The sequence below is a fragment of the Orycteropus afer genome, unplaced genomic scaffold (assembly GCF_000298275.1).
Source record: "Orycteropus afer afer isolate SDZICR_OR568_19922 unplaced genomic scaffold, OryAfe1.0 scaffold00024, whole genome shotgun sequence".
NCBI lineage: Eukaryota > Metazoa > Chordata > Mammalia > Tubulidentata > Orycteropodidae > Orycteropus > Orycteropus afer.
Window position 1 is genome coordinate 4059293 of NW_006921611.1, and position 21648 is coordinate 4080940.

A 21648-nucleotide genomic window follows, 5' to 3' on the forward strand; every position below is an offset into this window, starting at 1 on the left:
TGACTGCTAACCAGAAGGCTGGTGATTCAAACCCACCAGCCACTCCTCAGAAGGAAGATTGGGCAATCTACTTTCATAGTGATACCGCCTTAGAAACCCAAGGAGGGGTCGCTATGAGTTGGTTCCGACTCGACGACACATAACAACAACAACATCACCATAATATTACCAAAAAAATGACATTTTAACTCTACTAAAATTTTACAAAGGTTAATTCACTCCAAACCAGCACCAGCCCATAGACCACTGTTTGGAATTACCAGACCAGCCTATCCATCTATTAAATGAAAAAAAGTCATGCTGTCTGGAGTAAAAAGACTATGGTGATGACCACTCTGATAACCTTCCTCTATGAGTCCCATGCATGCATAGTGCATGGCTTAGTAATTGAATAGAGTCTGCCCTGTGCTGCTTTTTATTGTTAATTGTATAAATCTCTGTCCCTTCATACAACTATAAAAGCTTAAATAAGGGCTTCAATAATGGGTCCAGGTCTTATCTTGAGTTTTTCATCACCAAATAGAGTTAATCTTGTTATTTGGATTGTGCACCTCTGAGATTTGAGGATAAGCCCATTTATGTGGCTGAGATGAGACAGAGAGTGAAAGTAGACTAAGGTGGAAGTGGTACATTCTTGGGATCATGTCAGTTGAACCTATGGGATATTCAGGTACCCAGACCCAGAATTTTAGGCACAGCCCAGTGCAGCTTGTGCAGTCACTTCTTGGTGCCCCTGAACCCACAGCTGCAAGCAAGTCTAGACATAGCTGTGGGGAAAGCCAAGGAAACTGGGAAAATAGAGATTCCAAGAAGAGAATTCTAGAAACATGGCTGCCTGTCCTTTGCCCACTTCATGAGAGTGATGCAACAATAAACAAGGCTCTCAATCAATTAATGCAGGTTCCAAAATGGCTGACCTTAGCTAGCATAGCAGAAGATGCTGGCTCATCAGCAATTCTAAGCAAATCCCAAGAAAGGCACCAGCAAATACACAACTTTACCTGAACACTATCCAAGCCGTCAATCTCAGGTCTGCTTCAATCCTGGGCACCAGGCTAATATAACTTCAATTCTTTTGCTAACAGGCCAAAAATAAACAATGAGTGACTGGTCATTTTTAAAAGCCAAGTCCCCTGTAAGGCGAATAGAGAGGAAGCCAAGGGGCTGAGGGAGGAAGTGCCTGCCAAGATAATAAATACAAACCAAAATCTCCAACATTTTGTGGTTTGACACTTAATTGATTAACTAATTTGAGGCAACAAGATTTAGTGTTCCTGTAGATTAGTGTCGAAGGGGTAATTATAGCTAAAACTCCCATCTCCAAAGAGCATGGCAGCTGCAACTCCAAGCAGGCCAAACCTGCATTAAAGCCCACATATTACAGCCGAGGGATACAAAAGGTTTTTTGGAACACGTCCCTTTTCAGTTCAGCGTGCTGGGATTGCTCTGGAAAGGTCATTTGAAGCCTTATCAGCATAAACAAAATCCCCTGCCTGTAATGTATGTGTTTATTCTCAAATTAAATATATTAATGTATTATTTGTTCTTAAAATGTCATGGAATAGATAGTGAGCTTAGCCCTCCTGGCAGACCTTTGAAGCTTAAAGAGTAATGTAATAATAGTCCATTAATCCATAGGCCGTTCAGTCATCTCCCTGCAGAGGCCCCAGACTCGGGTACATGCTCCAAACCCTGGATTCGCTGCACACAGTTGTAGGAGTTCGTTTCTTCAACCACAGAAGGCTAGATGGAGGGGCCTTTGTTGAAACCAAGGGAAGGTACAGCCCCTATATTATTCAAGTGGAATAATAATAATAATAATATGTTGACCTTGAAAGCAACAGCATACTGTCCCGGGGTTAAAAAGAATTTCATAGAAACTGGAGAGTGAACCTAAAAGTAAAAGGACTCTATTTCTCTGTGGTCTCCTTTGGCCAAATTTTCATAGGAAGCAGTGTTTCTGGGCATTACTGAATGTTCTGTGTGATCCTTGCTAAGGGATCTGGGGATTGTCCCAGGAGGCAGTAGATGTGATTGCAGTCAACACAAGTATACACAGAGCTTGGTGAAGGGCCGAGTCAGTAGGTGCTGCCAGCCCCTGGATGTTGGGAGGTATAGGTGGGAAAGAGGGTAGAGGACAGGGCCTTTAAATCCTGACCAATATTGTATCAGCCCCAGCAAAAAAAAAAAAAAGAACAAAATGTCCTCAGGTATTGCTGAAGTTGTTTTAATTCCATGTTTGGCCAATTCTGTTCCTCTAAGTTCTGGCTTTTGTGCTTTGAGCTGAACTTGAATCCCAGTGCCAGCCTGGACTCCTGCCTCAGTTCTATTTGGCCTTGGATGGGACTCTGGTTGCACCCCTAGCTCCTGCCTCACTCTGGCCTGCTGTCCGTCTTCAGGTGTCTGCTTCCAGCTCTAACTTTGGACTTCCTGCCCATGTTTCATGAGTGCTACAGACTGAATACTGACTGGCCCATTCATTTACTCCTCTGGCTTAATTCTTGGCCTTCTGCATGCCAAGTAGTAATGCCTTAGTTTGAGTTCCCTAAAACAGACTCTGAGAGTTGCATGAAAAATGTCCCTTAGGCGGTGATCTCTGAGGGTATATCTGTAAGGAACCCAGGAAGGTAAGATTAGACAGAGGTAGAAGTGATGCTCAATTGAGACCTCAGCCAGTCCTGGAACTTTGGACCTGGGATGGCTCTTGAGTGTTGTTCTAAATTGTGGAAAGGGGGCAAGCCTTTCTATCTCTGCGCCAGCCAATCACTGGCTGATAGATCTCCCATGGAAAGTGTGATTTGAGCAATGCAGTTCCCTGATGCCCAAGGCATTTCTCAGTGACTGTCCAGCTGTGAGCTACCAGTAGTCAATAATTCCCACAGCTGGGGGATGGACACAATGACGCTGAAAAAGGGCTTGTATCACAGTACTCACTTACATATAGCAGTGTCATTGGGTCACTCTGGATTTCATTCTAGCCCCTTCCTGAGAAATCAGACTATTTCCATTTCAAATCAGTGGCTCTGCCCTCGTCTGCCCTCTAGTGGCTACTGATCCAACTACCCCGACCAGGAAGGTGAAGTTTTGACCTGGTGGCATAGTGCCTAAGGCACTTGACTGCTAACCAGAAGGATGGCGGTTCAAACCCACCAGCCACTCCTGGGAAGGAAGGTTGGACAATCTACATCTATAGTGATACTGCCTCGGAGCTCTGGTAGCATAGTGCCTAAGACACTTGCCTGCTAACCAGACATACTGCCTCGGAAACCCAAGGAGGGGTCGCTATGAGTCGGGGCTGACTCGACGGCACATAACAACAACAACAACAACAACAACTGCCTCGGAAACCCAAAGAGGGCTCGCTATGAGTCGGATTGGACTCCACGGCAGTAGTAGCATTGCATTTATGTCAAATATGGACCCTGTTTGTCCATAGTGACTAATGTGTCATGCAGGTTGGGGACTGCAAAGCTATTCCTACAAAAAAGTTGGCACTAGCAAGAAGCTGAAATGTTGCTGGAAGCGAATAGAGCCTCAAAAACCAAAAACCAAACCCACTGCTGTGGAGTCGGATCCGACTCATAGTGACCCCTCCTTGGGTTTCTGAGGTGGTATCACTATGGAAGTAGATTGCCCAAACTTCCTTCTGGAGAAGTGGCTGGTAGGTTTGAACCGCCAGCCTTCTGGTTAGCAGTCACATGCCTTAGGCACTATGCCACCAGAGCTCACACTCCCACTTTTTTCTTTTGCTCTGTATATCAGGAAACAGTCTTAAATTAAGACTAGATCCACCATTAGTCTTAAAATGTTTGAGACTTAAAGACTTTGGGGTCTGTAAGAGGTACCTGGTTTTTTTAATTATTATTATTATTAAATACCTTTGGAACTGATAGCAACCTCATCTGTTGTTAAATATATCCATAGTAAGACTTGTTGAGAGCAAAGTATTCAGGGAATATGGAGACATGAGAAAATAGGGAGGGATCAAATATAAATGTTCTCCACTGGAGTTTTGCTGAGATCCCCAAAGTTGACTGGCTGGCATTCCTACACTCTCGCTTTGCAGATTACAGGGACTACCTGTCCCTCATGAGGCAGTGTAGTATTAAGGAAAGAGCACAGTTGTTGTTGTTGTTGTGTGCTGTTGAGTCGGTCCTGACTCATAGCAACCCCTCCTTGGGTTTCCGAGGCAGTATCACTACAGAAGTAGGATTGCCCAACCTTCCTTCCGAGGAGTGGCTGGTGGATTTGAACCGCCAGCCTTCTGGTTAGCAGTCAAGTGCCTTAGGCACTATGCTACCAGAGCTCCTGAAAAAAGCATAGGTTTGGAGTTATTGGGACTGGCTGCCAATTCCAGCCCTGCCCCTTACAGACCATGCAATATTGATTGAATCAGTTATCTAAGAATCAGTTTCCGCATCAATAAAATGTAATAATACCTAACCAACAATATGCTTTCAAGAGACTAAATTAGGTACATATGTCAAAGTATGTTGCAAAATACTCTACTATTCAATTCCAACTCATGGCAACACCCTGTGTGTCATTGTAGAACTGTGCTCTATACGGGTTTCAAAGGCTGATTTTCCAGAAGTAGATTGCCTGGCCTTTTTCTGAGATGTCTCTGGGGGGATTTGAACCTCCAGCCTTTCAGAGTTAGCAGCTGAGCATGTTAACTGCATCACCTGTGCTACCCAATAACAAATTATTATTACAGATCAATTTTAAAATACTTTATGAACCTCAAAACTCCCATCCCCCAAAACACAGGGATGATATCAAGTACTACAAATCTCATTCTGCTATACCAGCTGCTCTCTGGATTCATGGAAGGCCCTCCAGATAGGAAAGTCATATGTTTATAAAAAACATACATCAAAAACAGGCAGGTATGAAGATACCTGGTTTCCACTTGAGTGGAAAAAGTTTGCTTCCTGGTGCAGAGGTGTAAGGAATTGATTTGGGGAATGGCACACTATTTTATCAGCTTATGACAATGCTAAGAGGTGCATCTGCTGGAACTGAGACATGGTGCACTTACATTAGGAATGCCCACTCTCCTCTGCGTGCGTTTCTGAATGGAATGCAAACCGATACTTTTGATGCAGAACAGATCTCCACAGCAGTACTGAATCATCAGATTGTTGAAACATATTGAGAGAATTTTATAATCAATAATGGATGCAGCAGATGTGTAAAATTTCAGTCAAGAAGTGGGAGATGAAGCTAGGGACTATGAACTGGGTATCTGGAAGCATCATCGTTATTGAGAGTTGACAAGGATGGACTACAGCCCAGCAAGATAGTGTTATTACACTCTACTGAGAACAGGATAACAATGAGAGGTTGTATCCCTGTATACATATTCTTTGTAAGAATTTTTGTAAACTAACTATTTAAAGTAACTCTCAACTGTATGAATAGATTTGTAAATACGGATGTCCATACATGTTCTTATTGCTCTTATTGTTGCTGTTTGGTGCTGTGGAGTTGGCTCCAACTCATAGTGACCCTACGTACAACAGAACGAAACACTGCCGGGTAATGTACCAGCCTCAAAATCCTTGCTATACCTGAGACTATTGTTGCAGCCACTGTGTCAAATCCATCTCCTTAAAGGTCTACTCCTTTTTCACTGATGCTCTACTTTACCAAGCATGATATCTTTCTCCAGGGAATGGCCTCTTCTGACACCATGACCAAAATAGGTGAGACAAAGTCCAGCCATTCTTGCTTCCAAGGAGCATTCCAAACAGATTTGTTTGTTCTTCTGGCACTCAGTTGTACTTTCAGTATTCTTTGCCAACACCGCAGCTCAAAAGCATCAGCTCTTCTTTGGTCTTCCTTGTTTATTGTCCAGCTCTTACATGCATATGCAGCAATTGAAAATACCCTGGCTTGGGTAGGCACACCTTCGTCTTCAAGGAGGTATCTCCTTTAAAGTGCTCTTCAGCACTTTAAAGAAGTCTTTTGCAGCAGATTTGCCGAGCATAATACATCATCTGCTGTCTTGACTGCCGCTTCCATTGGTGTTGATTGTAGACCCAAGCAATATGAAATCTTTGAAAACTTCAATCTTTTCTCCATTTATTGTGATGCTGCTTATTGGTCTAGTTGTGAGGATTCTCGTTTTCTTTATGTGGAGAATTTACTGCAGACTGTAGTCTTTAATCTTCATCAGTAAGTGTTTCAAGTCACCTTCACTTTCAGCAAGCAAGTTTATATCTTCTGCATATCACAGTTTGTTAAATGAGCCTTGCTCCAATCCTGATGCCATGTCCTTCTTCATATAGCCCAGCTTCTTGGATTTTTTACTCAGCATACAGATTCAATAAGTATGGTGAAAGAATACAATCCTAAGACACTCCTTTCTTGATTTTAAACCATGCAGTATCCTCTTGCTCTGTTTGAATGACAGCCTCTGTGTCTGGGTACAGGTTCCTCATAAGCACAATCAAGTGTTTTGGAATTCCCATTCCTCTCAAAGTTATCCATAATTTATTATGATCCACACAATCAAATGCGTTTGCATAGTCAATAAAACACAACCAAACACCTTTCTGGTATTCTTTGTTTTCAGCCAAGATCATCTGACATTAGCAATGATATCCTTCATTCCATATCCTCTTCTAAATCCAGCTTGCATTTCTGGAAGTTTCCTGTCAATACATTGCTGCAACCGTTTTTGAATTATCTTCAGAAAGATTTTACTTGCATGTGATATTAATATTGTTTGATAACTTCCACATTCTGTGGGATCATCATTCTTTAGAATGGGTACAAATATGGATCTCATCCAGTCAGTTGACTAGGCCTTCCAAATTTCTTGGCATAGATGAGTAAGTGCCTCCAGCATGGCATCTATTTGTTGAAACATCTCAAAGGGTGTACGGTCAATTCCTAGAGCCTTGTTTTTAATCAGTTCCTTCAGTGCAGCTTCAACTTCTTCCTTCAATACCATTGGTTCTTGATCCTATGTCACCTCCTGAAATGGATGAACATAGACCAATTCTTTTTGGTGTGGGTACTCTGAGTGTTCCTTCCATCTTCTTTTGGTGTTTCCTCCATCACTCAATATTTTGCCCATAGAAACTTTCAATATTGAAACTTGCGGCTTGAATTTTTTCCTCAGTTCTTTCAGCTTGAGAAATACTGAGCATGTTCTTCCCTTTTGTTTTTCTAACTCTAGGTTTTTGCACATTTCCTTATAATAACTAACTTTGTCTTCTTGAGTTGCTCTTTGAAATCTTCTGTTCAGCTCTTTTATCTTGTCATTACATCCATTTGCTTCAGATACTCTCCATTCAAGAATGAGTTCCAGAGTCTCTTCTGACATTCATTTTGGTCTTTCTCCCTTTCTTGTCTTTACATGCATGTATAAAATATTCTACCTCTCATAGATGACATATATGTTAAATACTTAACAGGCATCAGCAAATACTAGGATCATAAGCAAGCACCAGAAGATCAGCAGAAAAATACCACAAATAAAACTTTAAATGTGATTATCTGGTGTCTTAATAAGGAGTTTTGGTGGTGAAGTGGGTAAGGCATTTGGCTGTTAACCAAAAGGTCAGTGGTTCAAACCCATGAGCTGCTTCATTGAAAAAAGATGAGGCAATCTCCTTCCATAAAGATTTACAGCCTTGGAAACCCATTAAATGTTGCTATGAGTCAGAATTGACTTGAAGGCAGTGAGTCTGTTTTTCTTTTGTTTCTTTTTTTGGTTTCGGTGTCTTTATATGGAATACCAAAATCAAACCAAACTCATTGCTGTCAATTCGATTCGATTCATAGTGACCCCTCCTTTGGTTTCCGAGGAGGTGGTATCTCTACGGAAGTAGCTTGCCCGATCTTCCTTCCAAGGAGGGGCTGTGGGTTTGAGCCACCAGCCTTCTGGTTAGTAGTCAAATGCCTTAGGCACTATGCCACCAGAAGAATAGAAAAAGTAAATTAGAAGAGAAATACCATAAAAACAAGAAATATAAGGAAATAAAAAGAAAAAAGCATGTGATAACAGTTATGGAAACTGAAAAACAGAAAAAAAAGTGGGGGGGAAAAGAAAGAAAGAAGAAGCCATTTAGAGTAGGGACAAAGAGCTTCAAGAAATCCTGAGAGCATCATTGCATTGCTGCTAAATAAATTAACTGGCATATTAATGATTTTGAAACAATATGGAAAACTTTAAATATGCAGGGTACTTCAAGCAGAAAGAAAAGTGGGTAATTTAATTTGAAATTATATCCATTGAGAATGTTTTGTTTTGTTTGTTAAATTCATGTGTAAAAGGGAAAACTTTCAGTTGTCCTGAAAATCTACAAGTGTGGAATACCTCATTTCCCAAAGCTAACTATTGTTGTTAGTTGTTATGTGCCATCGAGTCAGACCTGACTCAGCAACCCCTCCTTGAGTTTTCAAGGCTGTATCTCTATGGAAGTAGATTGCCCAACCTTTCTTCTGAGGAGTGGTTGGTGAGTTTGAACTGCCAGCCTTCTGGTTAGCAGTCAAGTACCTTAGGCACTACGCTACCAGAGCTCCTTAAAGCTAAGTAAAAGCAATGTTACTGTGTGTTTGTGTGTGTATGGGCATTTGCATGTGTGTGGGGTGGGGGAGAGAGAAGCCTCCTCCTCCTCAGCCCCCTCTCAGGAGTATTTCCTTTACAGAAGAAGTGAAAGTGACTCTAGGACTAATGTCTAATGATTAGACCTTTAAAAGCACATTTAGCTCTGAAGTGAATGCAAGAGTGAATGCTGATATTACACCTTCACTAAAGTCCACTCTGTCCCCATCAAAGTTCCTCCCAGAATTCCTAGCTATACCCCATCACATGCATAGAGCAGATGTAGAAAATGACAATATTTGCCAACAGATCAGAAGCCATTTTTGTTGAATTCACAGACATTAGGGAGTCAGGCTCCTTGGGTCTGCCTTTCCAGCAGACTCAATCCAGAAAGATCTAGATTTCTATTTTGTTTTACAACCAGTGGGAAGGCTTATGAACACATGCCAGGTATTTTGAAACAGCAGTAAAAGAAAGTATTTAAGTATAGGCATACCTCGTTTTATTGCACTTTGCTTTGTTGTGCTTCGCAGACACTGTTTTTCACAAATTGAATATTCATGGCAATCCTGCATAGAGCAAGTCTATCGGCACCATTTTTCCTATAGCATGTGCTCACTTTGTGTCTCTGTGTCACATTTTAGTAATTCTCATATTTCAGACACTTTCAGAATGGTACTGCATACCTAACAGACTACAGTATAGTGTAAAAATAACTTTTATATGCACTGGGAAGGAGCTCTGGTAGCACAGTGCCTAAGGTACTTGACTGCTAACCAGAAGATTTGCAGTTCAAATCCACCAGCCACTCCTTGGAAGGAAGGTTGGGCAATCTACTTCCATAGCGATACCGCCTCGGAAACCCAAGGAGGGGTCGCTATGAGTCGGGTCCTACTCAACGGCACATAACAACAACAACAACAACAACAACATGCACTGGGAAACCAACAAATTCATGTAACTTACTTTATTGCCATATTCACTTTATTGCGGTAGTCTGGAACCAAATTCACAGTATCTCTGAGATATGCCTGTAGATTACGCTTTCCTCTATGACACAGGGGAACAGCAATAAACAACAGAACTGTCACTTCCACGGCAGTATCCAGACCTGAGTGCTGTGAAAGAAAGGGTCTGGAGAGTATCTGTCCATGTCTCCCACTTCTCCACATCCAATGCCATGGGAACTCAAAGGGCTGATACAAACTCTGGAGGAGATGGAACAACTGGAAAATGGGCCTAATTAACAGATGGAGAATGGGGGGATGTTAAAGGAAAAAATGGTAATGTTTCCCTTTGTTTCCTTTAACAGGCATTTCTGAATCTGGACTCTGCATAATAATGGTGATTCCAGGGTAATCTAAACTGAAGGCTATCATCCAAGTCAACTTGCCAGCCAAACCTGAAAAAGACCTGTCCAGAAATGCCAAGATGGCTGCCCTGTGGCTGGAAGCACACAAGTTCATGTGAAGGCAGAAGGGTAAGAGAGGAGTCTTTTTCCTATATAACCCTTGTTCGTGGAACCATAAAGGTCACCGAGAAAACAGGCTGAGATCCTTCCCTTCTGTTCCTGTAATGGTATTAGCAACGACTCTTTCTTACTCAATCGCACTCCCAAAGGATTTTCAATAAACTTTTTATGTGCCATAACTGTTACATTAAATAAAGCTGAAAGTATTGAGTAAACCGACTGTAAATCACTTTAGATGCCTTGGAATTACATTAAGTGTGAGAATTATGGATCTTTTGCTGCTTGCAGAAACAGAGAAACGACAGAGCCAGGGATTTTTATGCTGCCAGCCTTTTGAAGATTTTTATTTATTTTTTATTTATTTATTTTTTTTATGCTCCATGACAGCCATCTCTTGTAAATGACTTGTTCAGGGATGAACTAGGGGTACGGAGTAGGGGAGGGAGCAAGCCAGTGGGGTGCAAGGAGAAAGAGTCTTTGAGTGTGGAATGCAGTGATAGTCCTGGATTTTCTCTTCTTTTCAAACTTAGTTACTTCAGATTTGAACTTTTTTATTACTATTTTTTTTTTTTTTATGTTTGGACATTTTTAATTAAATGGGGATGGATGTGGTCCAAACAGAGATTCACGACTATGCGTGCATGTTTGTGACCATGTTCTTTTTCTGGACTTCCAAAACCTTTTCCATTCCTGTCTCCCCAGCTGTTATTTTTGTGAAGTTAACACCCTGTACTTTTATGGCATTCATGTTCTACAATTTTCCCAAGGCCTTTACAGTGTCAGATCTGTGTTTTAGAGGGAATTGTCAGACCGCTGCAAATGGAAGGAAGTTTGGAGAGAATGTTGATAAAAACGGAAATCCCTCAGACTGATACTCCCCAGCACCTCCTTTGATGTCAAAGGAGGTTTGGCTTTGTTTGGAAAGAAAATTAAGGCTGCTTTCCAACTGGCCCAAGTGGTTTCTCTCATTGACCAGTTTTAGCAACAAAATTATAATCAGGGGCTGGTAACATCAAGGACTATTGCCTTAGTAATTAAAATGATGTCAGAAATTTAGATTCAACTTCCTCTCAGGAAAAACAGAGGCAAAGAGAAGCTGTTATACCTCTACCACAGAAATGAAATGGCTGTGACTAACAATTCATAAAAAAGTTAGAAAAGGGGTCATTAGAGAGAAGTCTGGATTCATATTCCCAAATTTAGCAGTGGGGTCATTAGAAGCCAAAGGATATGGGAACATAAAGCTAACCTATGACCAATTTATCTTACCTTGATTGCCCACATTAATTTATCTTCCTATCACCCCTCACATTAATATTTTGTAATCAGTATTAAAAAAAAAAAAAAAAGCCTATTTCAACCAATCGATATGTAATTACTGGACATCAGTATGTTATTCACACAATCTGGCCTCATAATCTGGCTGGGGAGACAAAATAATCCCATGTTAAATAATAGAAGACAGATTAAGAAGCTATATAACTAGTGAGGTTTGGGGCAATATAAATTGTGATTGCTATAGGAATTTGGAAAGGAGAACGGAGAGGTCTGAAGTATCTGTGGTACAGGTGATGCCCAGGTTTGGGCTTACAGGATGGATAACACTGCAGCTCAGGGAGTCAGGGCATTCCAGGTGAAAGGAAAGCAGTGGAAGGGGTTGACCATGGCATTGTAAGACACAGAGAAGGGAAGAATTGAAGGCATTGAGTGGGAACAACAAGGTGAAATGGGTGGAATGCCTTGAGTACAAGGCAGATTCTGTAAACCCAAGATATAAGAAATAGAGTTTTCTGTAAACACCACCATCAATTGGTCATACTGTGATGGCTTGCATTTTGCTGTGATTCTGGAAGCTATGTCACTAGGATTTCAAGTACTAAAAGGGTCACCCTTGGTGGATAGGTTACAGTGGAGCTTCCAGACTAAGGCAGACTAGAAAGAAAGGGTTGGTGATCTACTTTCAAAATCAGCAGTCAAATCCTTATGGATCACTACAGAATATTGTCCTGTACAATGATGGAAGGTTGGGCAATCCTACTTCCGTAGTGATACTGCCTCGGAAACCCAAGGAGGGGTCGCTATGAGTCGGGGCCGACTCGACGGCACACAACAACAACAACAACAACAATGCTGAAAGATGAGCCCCCTAAACTGGAAGGCATTCAAAAACATAATGGCTACATCAGTGGACTTAAGCATATCAACAATCATGAAGAGGCTGCAGAACCCAGACAACACTTGGTTGTGTTATACATGAGGTTGCCATGAGTCAGAATCAACTAACAACAACATAGCTTAAACAACTCAAAGAAGTGAATGTTTAGGTGAACTTCTATATTGGGAAATCTCTTCACCAGCCACAAAACTTGTTACACCAACCTCAGCCAGGAGTTGAATTTGGGACAGCTGGAGGCAAAGTGTAAAATGGAAAGGACTTGTCCAAGAAAAGACTGTGAGAGGGACCATGGCACTGGGGAGGTGTCAGAGCAGGAAGAGTAGAAGAGATGCCACAGCTACCTGTCTCCACAGTGGTGTGCTTTATAGCCCTTACCTCCCTTGGGAGGCTGTGCAGTGACATTCCAGTCATGTCACAGAGATTTCCTTACCTCAATGAATTGACCTGGGAACTCTGACTCTGGGTTTTGACTTCGACTTTGACTCTGCCGCTGATGGGTTGTGTGACATTGAGCAAGTTAATTCACTTCTCTTGACCTCAGGACTTCATCTAGGGAAATGGGCCTCAACCATCTAGAAAGTCCTTTACAGCCCTAAATACCCTCTGATTGCAATGGTCACTTCTGCCTTTCTTCGCTCTTAAATAACAGACCCAAGACAGCAAAGCAGAGCCCTCTCCTCTGGCTGTATACACAACGGCTATCCTGAGCTCCACTAGCAAAATCCATCCATACTGAATCACAGAAAGCTGCTGTTCACTGGTTCCTCATGGCTCATCAATGGAGTGTTTTAAACTGCTTTATATCCTGGAGCCTCTATTTCCAGTTCTGTAAAATGGTGAAGCAGAAGTCTTTCCAGTTTGACTAGAAGTTCCGGAGAGACAATAACTGGATGTGCTAGAAACTACATTGAGAGACAGTTCCCTCCAGGCAAGTGCTGTCACCCAGTACATCTCGTTTATTCATCACCAATGGCACTGCATGGGTTAGGTTCATGGATTTCAGCTACCCTGTCATTTAGCCTGAGGACCAGAAAGGCCAGCATCCTCAATTCTCTCCATACCCAGCTGGCCCTCTCAAAAGAGTGTGGTGTGAGTTGCAGGGTAACTGTTACAGGGACTTATAAGAAAGTGTGGATGTATGTGTTAAAATTTTAATGCTCAAATAAAGGAAAGAATAAATAAGAGGAAATCAATGAGGAATCTTTAAATAGAATGGATGCTAAATAAGAGACCCAAAACTATAACACAGCTACTGTTCTGCTTACTATATAGATAAGGAGACAAAATATGTGCAAATTCAACAAATATTTACTGGAAACTATTCTGAGCATATCTGCTGCAGAAGACCTCTTTAAAGTATTAAAGATCAATGTCACATTGAGGACTAAGATGTACCTTACCCAAGCTGTGGTATTTTCAGTTACCTCATATGCATACAAGGAGCTCTGGTAACATTGTGCCTAAGGCACTTAACTGCTAATCAGAAGCCTGGTGGTTCAAATCCATCAGCCACTCCTCAGAAGGAAGATGGGGCAATCTACTTCCATAGTGATACTGCCTCGGAAACCCAAGGAGGTGTCACTATGAGTCAGGTCCGACTCAACGGTACATAACAATAACATATGCATACAAAAGTAGGACAATGAATAAGAAAGATTGAAGAAAATTGATGCCTTTGCATTACGGTGCTGGCAAAGAATATCGAATGGACTGCTAGAAGAAGGAACAAATCTGTCTTGTTGGAAGTATAGCCAACATGCTCCTTAGAAGCAAGGATGGTGAGCCTTTGTCTCACAAATTTTGGACATATTATCAGGAGGGACTGTCCCTGGAGAAGGACATGACTTTTGGTAAAGTACAGGGTCAGCAGAAGAGAGGAACACCTTCAGTGAGATGGACTGACACAGTAGCTGCTACAATGAACTCACACAGCAGTGATTGTGAGGATGGTGCAGGACTGGCAGTGTTTCCTTCTGCTGTACTCCATGGTACCTAACAACAACATTCTGGGCCAGAAAATGTCTCCATTTTGGGGGTAAAATAATGAGTGAGTGACACCCACTCTAGTAGTGCCTAAGGCATTTGACAGCTAACCCACCAGCCATTCCTCAGAAGGAAGATTGGGCAATCTACTTCCATAGAGATACCACCTCGGAAACCCAAGGAGGGGTCGTTATGAATCAGATCCAACTCCACAGCAGTGAGTTTTTCGGTTATTCTCATATGACCATCTTAACTGCTAACATTTTCAGAGAAAGAAGCTATTTCCAAACAAGATCACATTCACAGGTATAGGGTTTAGGCCTTCCACATTATCTTTTTAGGGGACACAATTTAGTCCGTAGCAGGCCTACACAATCCTTTCTGGACAAAAAGTCCAAGACCACTTGTTTTAGTTCTGTTGGTCAGGGGTTTCACCTCTGTAGATGGATAACACATTTAACATTTGAATCTTAATTTTAATAAGTTATATGATAATGATAAGAAACAAAACATTAGGAATCACTGAGTGGCACAAATGATTACATGCTCACTACTAACAAAAGGTTGGTAGTTCAAATCCATCCAGAGGCACCTAGAAAGAAAGAATCTGTTTCTGGAAAAAAAAAAAAAAAATCACAGGCATTGAAATTTCAGTGGAGCACAGTTCTATTCTGACACACATGGGTCCACCATGAATTGGAATCAAAGTAGTGCCTAAGGCACTTGACTGCTAACCAGAAGGCTGGCAGTTCAAACCTACTAGCCACTTCTGGGAAGGAAAGTTGGGCAATCTACTTCTGTAGTGATATTGCTGCAGAAACCCAAGGAGGGGTTGCTATGAGTCAGATCCGACTTGACGGCACATAACAACAACCACAACAACTACAAATGGTTATAAGAAATTGCAAGAAAACTACTTTCTCAGTGGAGCCCATCTCCTGGCTCCTCTACTAGCCAGCTGTGAGCAAACTGTGCCACCCAAACTCCCTCAGCACCCTGGAGAAAGGGGCTGAAAAGGCCAAGTCCTGCTCCCTGCAGAAAACCTCTGCTAACCACCATGCCTCACTAAGTCACGTTCTGATGAGGAAATCGTTAGCGGAAAGAGCTCCCAACGGGAAACCCTTCTGTTTTGCTGATCTTGTAAATCGTCTGAATTCAACGTGTCACAGACATGTCTTACAATACACAAGATAATGCCCAGATTTTGTAGTGCAAAAGCATATTAACCTTTGTGTACTCTAGCAGGGTTCCAACAAAGAATGTCTGGTAAAAACTGCAGGGCTCATGGTAATTGCTTGCCATGTGGGTAAATGATCCAGAGCTGTGTGAAGATAAGGAGAAACTGCTGAAGGCAAATCACCTGGGTTTTATTATGCTCGCCCTAAAAAATAATTAGCATGGCCTATGAAATCATACTGTGTGGAGTTTATGGAGCTTTCCCCCCACCCCCAGAAGGAAACTATAAGCTACCTAGCTTTTCTCCTTACAAGGAGATTTATGTATGTGTATGTGTGTGTGTTGTGTGTGTGTGTGTATGTGTTTCCCTGACAGAGACAAATGAAAAAGCTGATGTTAAAATAAATACCATGTCAGTAGCAACAAGGAATGCTTTTTGTAATGCTGTACACTTAAATCTATTACCTCTACCCTGTCCAATCCAGGATGAAGCTATACCTTCACCCTATGCCGCCCCCAGGCTGAGGAAGCTCGTCTCTCCTGCTCTGCGGTTACTAGCAAGCGGGAAACTGTACCCAACCTTGCACAAAGGTGGAAGTTCTTTCCAAGGTCTGACAGAATGGGCCTCAAGACCGAGTTTTCTGCTGACCAAAGTAGGGTCACCACTGCTTCTGCAAGAAGCTTGGGGGTCCATGGAGGACCCTTAGCATTTCACACCTCATTCCCCTGGGGCTGGCAAAGGCCAACAAGCCACCTAAGGGGTCAGTATCTGGTCCAGCTCCTCTTGGAAGAGTTAGAAAATATTTTTAATTCATTTTTTTTTCAGTCAGAAAGGGGACAGAACATATGACCACTAAGACATAAACATAATCTTTTTAACAAAATAGAAATAACATTTCTTAAGGATTCCACCCTCATAGAAATATTCGCACCTTAAGTGCATAGTATAGATTGTCCTGGTAATTCAGCAGGTTTTGGGTCAAGTTATGTTTTGATTGTTTATTCTCTAAAACCTCTCACTGTACAAATCTCAGGAGGAGAAGGTAGCTAATTAGCACTGTAAGTGTCCTGTCCTGATGTTTTTTTGCAGACAATGGGAGTTGAACTTCTTTTCTAGTGAAAAAACAAGTGTGAGACAAGAGCAGTCTTGTCTACCTTCCTCAGGTGGCCACAGGCTGCCTTTTTGGAGAAACAGTGGCATGCTGGAAAACAGAACAGAGTGCTGGACTGCCTGCCTGTGCAGAGTTGGAGGACGTTTGGGTCATCCCTTAAGCTTAGATTCCTCACGTGCTGAATGAGAAGGCTGAGTCACATGGCATAATGACGTCAAACATTTTTATGGAGTGCAAGAGTTCCCAAAGCACCTCACCTACCCCTCTCGCTTGCTTCTTCCAAGGACTCTACCAAATGGATGTTATTATCATTCTTATTTTCCAGATGAAGGTCCCTGGATGGCAAACTGTTTGTGCTCAGCTACTAACCTAAAGGTTGGTGGTTCAAACTCACCCAGAGTTGCTACAGAAGAAAAGTCTGGGAATCTGTTTCATAAAACCCAATGGAGAAGTTCTACTCTGTAGCACATGAGTTAGAATCAGTTTGAAGGCAACAGGTTTTTTTTTTTTTCTTTTTTGGTCCTTTTTTGTTTATTTTCCAGATGAAGAAAAGCTCAAGGCAATTAATCAACCCACCAGAGCAGCCAGTGAGAAAATGGTAGAACAAAGATTTCAAGCTAGGTTTCCTGGCTCAAATCCCTTCCTCAGCTCACTCCACTAAGTGTATTTGTTCTAGCCCAACAATGGCATGAGCTTGAGTGGCCTCAAAGATAACAGTTTGACCACTTTGTCATTTGGTCAGTGCAGAATAGCCCAAGGTCCCATCAGTTCCACCCCCAAGAGCAGCAAAGTGAAGAGGGCAGCTTAGTGCTCACTTCTGTTTTAGCTTGGCTTCCTACGGAGACCTCTCCTCACCTCTTCCCTGTTGATGACTTGAGCTCTGAAGATTGCTTTTATGGCTTTAAGACTCTCTCTCATTACCCTGTGAGAGCATTTCTTCATGCCTGGGCTGATAATTTATTTAGTTTTGCTAAGTGTTCCTTTAGCAAAGGGGAAGGGGGGAGAGGTGAAAAGGAAGATGGGTTGCTGTCTTTGAAAAGCCAACTCATAAATGTTCAGGTACGTTCCTTTTTCTGTTGGCTAAGCAGCTTTCCCAGCCAAAAAAATAATCACTCTGCAAGCATCTCCTAGGTCTTGAGAGAGCAGATGTATTTTATCTCTCCTTGGTGATGGCTCTGAGCCGCTAATGCTCTTGAATTTTAAGCCTGAATAGATTTTTGTCCGAGGCAGCTAAATAGTTTGTTGCTCCACCTCTAAAGGTCTTTGTAGCCCTAGAAAATAAAAGAGCCCCCGCTTCAAGCAAGGTGAAGCCTTCTGTCTCAGGGCACTGCACTGGATGTTGTAGATACTAAAGTTTGGCTGCCTGGAAGCCTCTCTTAAAAATCATCTCCTTTACCCTCTCCCACCTTCCAAGGGTGGCCCATCTTTCGGTACTGAATAATGAAATAGAAGGGGATGTCTGCAAGTGATGTAGAAAAGGCAATGCTTTCTTGATTTTGTAAAAATTGTTTTTAAACTTTATGAGGAGAAAATGTGTTGCCCTGATTGATACTAGCTGTTTTTGAATATGTTTGAGATGCCCACAATAGCCCTCTTGCAATCATGAAGCAATGAACATAAAAACAAATATCCAGTATCTTCAAGATGGCAGAGTAGAAAGATAGGAAAAGCCTAGGTTATTAATGATAAACTTAAACTACTGAATCAGCTATGAGACAGCTATCTTGGGAAATCCCTGTTAGATAAAAAATAATTGTGCTTGTATAATAAAGCCACTATTAAAAGGGATTATTGATACTTGCAGCCAAGGGCATTCCTAACTGATACACTAGACTACAGGATTGCTATTGTTACAAGGGAGAATTCACTACAATTTTTAAAAAATTCCCTTGGTATTGATCTTTTTTATGATAAATCTAGCACTAGCAAAAGCCAGAAAGTGATACAAACCATGTGTTATCCTTGGATAAAGACAAACCAGCAGACCTTATCATCTCTGATCCGTTGTGTGGTGGCATCTACAAAACTCTTATACTGAGTTATACACTGAGATGACACCATCAGCTTAACTTGACGGATATTTAGGAAGAAATTCCCTGACATTCCACCATGTCCATTTTAGGGTTGTTGCTGAGGATGTTAAATTATAGTGTCTACTATATGAGGATCAAATATAACATTTTTTTTCTGGTGTTATTAACAGTAACATTCACTCCATTATCGGGCTGAACTGTGTGGTTTACTGGGCCTTGAGTCATCAGGCAATTTATCACTCTCCTGTTGGGCTACACCTAATATCCTATATGTTAATTTCTTAGTGCTGCTATAAAAAATACTCCACAAGTGGGTGGTTTTAAATACCAGAAATTAATTTTCTCACAGTTTAGGAGGCTAGAAGTCTGAATGTAGGGCACCAGCTCTAGGAAAAAACTCATTCTCTGTCATCTCTGTGGGGAAGTATGCTTCAGTTACTGTACACCTGGCAGTCGCTCTTTCCTTGGTGATCTCCACATGGCATGTATCTTTCCCTCCTTTTTATGCTTGCTTGCCTATGTGCTAGTCTTTTTATTTTTTATATCTCAAAACTCATGAGGTATAAGATGCTCCCTACATTGACATGGCCTCAATAACATAACAAAGAGAACCCTATTCCCAAGTTGGATTATATCCACAGGTATCGGGTTTGGGATTTTTAACACACATTTTTGGAGGGACACAATTCAATCCAAATACCCTGGAAGAGTATACTCAATCTAAATTATTATTCAGGAGCCACATTATGCCAATTGATTGTTGGTAAAACCCTTCTCTGGTGGCTGGATTGATGACCTTCAACTCATTCATCCTGGAGGTGGCTATGAGTGCTACATGGTAATGATTTCTATTAAAGCAATACCATGACTGCAGAAAGGAATGCTAACTGCTCCAAGTCTCTCTTTTTGGAAAACTGGCAGGAGGAAGCGTCTTAATGATTGAAGAAATAGATTTTTATGGTTTTCAACTGATATGTGCATGTTGAGAAGCTAATCAGATTCTGGACAAATGAACATCAAGACATCTTTATGCTGAGACTAGATCTATTAATCCCTCTTGCTGAGTCTGGCTCCAAAGGAAACATTTACTTGTACCTAATTTAAATAGCAGTAATGCTTTATTTGTCACCAGTACTTTTCTTTATTATTTGCATTAGGTTCACAATAGGGCACACAGAAGAACCGGACACCCTCTGTGCTATAGAACTGTAAGTAACTCATCCCATGACAAATAAGGAAACTGAAGCTAAAATAGGGAAGTGACTGAATAGCCTGCTAGTAGCAGAGACCACAGGCCTCTGACTCTCAGTCCAGTGGTCTGTTTACCATTGTACTTGATTGAGAACAATTTCACTAAGTAGGCATATTCTGCTTTCTAACATTCTGTCCACTTTACTTCTCCATCCTAGAAGCTTTAACTAGTGAAAGGTAGTGTCCCTCTATGGAGTGAAAGATCTTCTGTGTATCCAATATTCCCTAATATCTTCATTTTCAGTACCTAATTCTTGCTCCAAGGAACCCTGGTGGTACAGTTGTTAAAGCTCTTGGCTGCTAACCAAAAAGTCTTTGGGTCAAACCCACCAGCCACACTTCACAGGAGAATACTGTGGCAGTCTGCTTCTATGAAGATTTACAGCCTTGGAAACTCTATGGGGCAGCTCTAGTCTGCTTATGGGATTGCTGTGAGTCAGAATCAACTTGAAGGCAATGGGTGGACTCTTGCTACAAAAGTCTCAGAATCCCTCCTTTAATCTCAATATCCTAACTATGTTGACCAGTACTTCTAGTGCATTTTTGTTGTTGTTATCATTATTGTTGTTGCTCACAGTGCTTTCTTGATGTATCATATAAAAGTTATGGAAATTGATAATAATCTCAAGATATCATATGTAAAAGATTATATTCATGGGCAGGAATGAGAAGGTAACTTGACAGAAGAGATAGTTTTGCAAGTATGACAAGGACTCTGTGTTTCACAACAAATAAATGTTGCTGGAAACAGCTTACTCAAAAACAAATTTTTCATGTAATCAGTAATCCTCATGGTAATCACTGTAAAAAGAGCAATATGTTTTCCTATATCTTCTTTATTAAATATTAATAAAAGGCACACTGAATAAGTAATCTGAAGTAGACCTCAGCCTTCTTGTTAGAGACCTGGCCAGAGCTCTGAGACACAGCCCCTTGACCTTCTGTTCTGCCAGTACAAATGTTCACTTCCTTCCAAATCCTCTGTCTCAAGTAATAGTACCAGCATTCTCCCAGCTGTATGTCTATAGCCCAGGAGTCATTTTATATCTCTCATTTTCTTTCATTTCTTACATTTAATCAACTCTCAAAAGCAATCAATTCTGTACCGTAACTTTCTTCAAAACTCTCCTTCCTCTACCTTTCAATGCCATCATCCTATTTAAGGTTTTATTAACTTTCATCTTGAGCTACTGCTAGTGTCTTCTATGGGTCCCCTTGCCTGTAGGTGTGCTCCCCTTTTCTTTATACATACAGGCAATCCCTGGTTTACAAAGGTCCAACTTATGGACAACTACTACTTGCCCTTTAATGTCATATAAATTTGTCTTCACTTTGAAACAACTGAACAAATTCTACTTGAAACAAATTCTTCATCACAAACACCTTCATTTGCTGCACAAGCAGCTTTTAAATCATTGAAAAGGCTTTGAGCCTTTTTCTTGCACTAAAGTAAATAAGAACCATATGTACCTGTTCTGACTTACCTATAAATTCTGAAAGACACTTAGGAATGAATCTCATTTGTAAACTGGGGACTGCCCATAATGTCTCTGCTTAAATATCCTTTACTGACTTCCCATCAACTATGAGTAGTAGTGCTTCTAAAACTTCTCCAGCGAGCCACCCCAAAGGCAGAGGACAGTGAGCATGTTGCCCTAGATAGAGGAGTACCCTATCTTGAGAGGCATGGCACCAGTTGGGGCATGATATTTTTAAATGATCCTCAAAAGCTCTGCCTTCCTTTCCAGATTGCATAGGTTCGAATCTTGTGCAAGGTGTGTACAGGATGTTGTTGTTGCTGTTAAGTGCCGTCGAGTCGTTTCCGACTCATAGCGACCCCATGCACAGCAGAACGAAACACTGCCCGATCCCATGCCAGCCCCACA